This window comes from Amphimedon queenslandica, unplaced genomic scaffold (assembly GCF_000090795.2).
Source record: "Amphimedon queenslandica unplaced genomic scaffold, v1.1 AMPQUscaffold_10710, whole genome shotgun sequence".
In the NCBI taxonomy this organism is placed as follows: Eukaryota; Metazoa; Porifera; class Demospongiae; order Haplosclerida; family Niphatidae; genus Amphimedon; species Amphimedon queenslandica.
The window spans coordinates 4985-7500 of NW_003549037.1; the positions used below are offsets into that span (position 1 = coordinate 4985).

The 2516-nt window shown below is 33.6% G+C and overlaps 2 long non-coding RNA genes across 3 annotated transcripts; both read left to right on the forward strand.

Annotated features, from left to right (window-relative positions):
- Positions 1–890: 890 nt before the first annotated feature.
- Positions 891–1286, forward strand: LOC109589924 (uncharacterized). The gene is made up of 2 exons (XR_002189013.1): positions 891–1058; positions 1189–1286. It is a non-coding gene; the product is annotated as an uncharacterized LOC109589924 (long non-coding RNA).
- A 193-nt stretch (positions 1287–1479) lies between these two features.
- On the forward strand, positions 1480–2516 carry LOC109589925 (uncharacterized). 2 transcript variants are annotated; one of them, XR_002189014.1, is made up of 3 exons: positions 1480–1517; positions 2290–2349; positions 2462–2516. It is a non-coding gene; the product is annotated as an uncharacterized LOC109589925 (long non-coding RNA). The 2 variants fall into 2 exon arrangements; XR_002189015.1 differs by having other exon boundaries at positions 1481–1517; positions 2264–2349.

Genomic DNA, 2516 nt, shown 5'->3' on the forward strand with positions numbered 1-2516 from the left:
GACATAAGAACTTTCCACATTTCATTCTTCTTATCCGACATTGAAATGCATCTCAAAGGTAATATAAATTAATTACAATAAACCAAATTGAGTAAGTTTGATAATAGCACAGACATCCCAGCAAGAACTGCTAGCTCCCAGAAAACAAAAAGAAAAGGGGAAATGAATGAAATAGATTAAAATATGATAAATAGATAATGATCATCAGTAAAAATAATATTAATAAATATAAATAAATAAAAATAAATCAACAATCAAGGAAAATGGGAATTAAGATAACAATGACAGCAAATAAAATCAGAAATAAAAATGATAGAGTTAAAGTGGACTTAGAAGACAGATGGGAGTAGAGCCTTGTTCCCAGCATTAGTCAGGGGGATTCATGGCTTCCCTATATTTTAACAATACTGAAAAGAATAATAATTATTTAATTGCACAGTTACTCAGTAGTTTGTTCTATGTCCTTACTAGCTCCATGTCAGTCCTCAGTTCAGTATTCCATGAAAATAGTTGAAGCCCCAATCCGGGGCAGCCCGGTTTTACCCCGCAATTTCCCGTGCCCGAGCCCCTCCCGAGCCCGGTTTTACCAACCCCCTTCAAAGATGGCGGCAGAAAGTAACCATTAATTGACCTTTCTCTTCTTCCTTTGAAGGTCCTTCACTAGCAGGGAACACTTCAGTAAGAACAAGCAACAGAGAAAGGAAGAGAAGAAGTACCAGAGAGTTTATTCCAGGAAGTGACCAAAGAAGATTACGCTGACATAATTCACACGAGTCAAGGAGATAATTTTGTTCTCTCTCTCTTCTCAGCTTTTATCGAAATCTGGTAAGCCAACGTTCATGTAGTGGGTGTGGCTTATTATTATTATTATTATTATCATATTTAATTAGATCTATGTCTCATAGAGTTCTTCCACTGATGTAATCAATGGGAGGGTGTAGCTAAATTTGAGCTAAATTGTCTGCCATGTTATGTGGCAAGAATGTACATGGAGGAATGGAGAGAATGGGGAAAAAATCTGGATAAATTCTGCAGTTGAAATTTCAGGTTAGAGAAAGGTAGGAGAGAGTACATCATGCAAAAGCTCTATTGTGAATTACTGTATGAGTTTGTGAACTGAGTGCTTTCAATTCACCTCCTAAAATATTTTGATGTACATGTGTACATGAATATTCTTTATTTTTATAGAATGATAAATTAGTATCAAGTTATTCTAAAAGTATTGAGACACTGCGTTCAATATTCAATGGAATCAGTGACATCAAGTTACAACAAGCAAATGACAATAGAAAGCAAACTGTGGAAACAACTGGAAACAAAAATGCACGAAATCGAAGAGGAGAAAGGAGGAGAAAGGAGATTTGAACTTATTAAATGCTACACTTGAAGCAGATAAAGCTAAGGTAATTATTAATAGTTATTAATTATTAGTTAATTAATTATTGATAGCTTGAGCATAAAGTGATTGAGTTGTTGGTGGAAAGACAGTAATTGGAAGATTCTATTTCTATTCCAAAGTAAGTTTTATATTAATGTTATGTATTTTTAAGTTATGGCCATTTGAATAAATAATTCTGAAAAATGTACCCTGTACTATAGCCCATGGTTTTTTCCAAAAACGGCTCCAGAATCAACCCAAGTTTTTACTACATTTTCTGATACATATTGATGTCCTTATGCTGTGTAGAAAGTTTGAGGTGATTCCGACTTCAATTTTTCAAGCTATGGCCAATTTAATAAAATGAAAAAATTTTGAAAAATGCCCAAAGATAGCCTATGGCTTTTTTTAAAATGGTTCCAAAATGAACCCAAATTTTTATTACATTTTCTGATGCATATTGATGTACTTATGCTGTGTAGCAAGTTTGAGCTGATTCCGACTTCAATTTTTAAAGTTACGACCATTTTAAGAAAATGCCAAAATTTTGAAAATTACCCAAGGCTATAAATAGCCCATGGTTTTTTCAAAAAACTGGCTGCAAAATCAACCCAAATTTTTATTACATTTTCTGATACATATTGATGTCCTTATGCTATGTAGAAAGTTTGAAGTGATTCGATTTTAATTTTTCAAGTTATGGCCATTTTAATAAAATGCCAAAATTTTGAAAATTACCCAAGGCTATAGCCCATGTTTTTTTCCGAAAAATGGCTCCTAAATCAACCCAAATTTTTATTATATTTTCTGATGCATGCATGTATTTCCAATGAAATACAACCCCTATACGGTACATTGTTGCATATTATCTTATTTTTTACCTAGTTTTCATGTGATTTCTTCATGTCAAGAGGTTCAGTGAATTACCTCAAGTTACTGTTAATGGAGTTGTACTGGAACTGGAGGATGAAGTAAGAAAAAGAATAAAGAGAGAGAGAGAGGGGGGAGGGAGGAGGGAGGGAGCAAGGGTATTCTGCAAGAAAGGAGATAGTTACAGTATTAGTTATTAGACTTGTCTTTTAGGATCTTCAGAATGCAATAGTTAATGAAGTTCAGCATCAAACATCAGAAATACAGC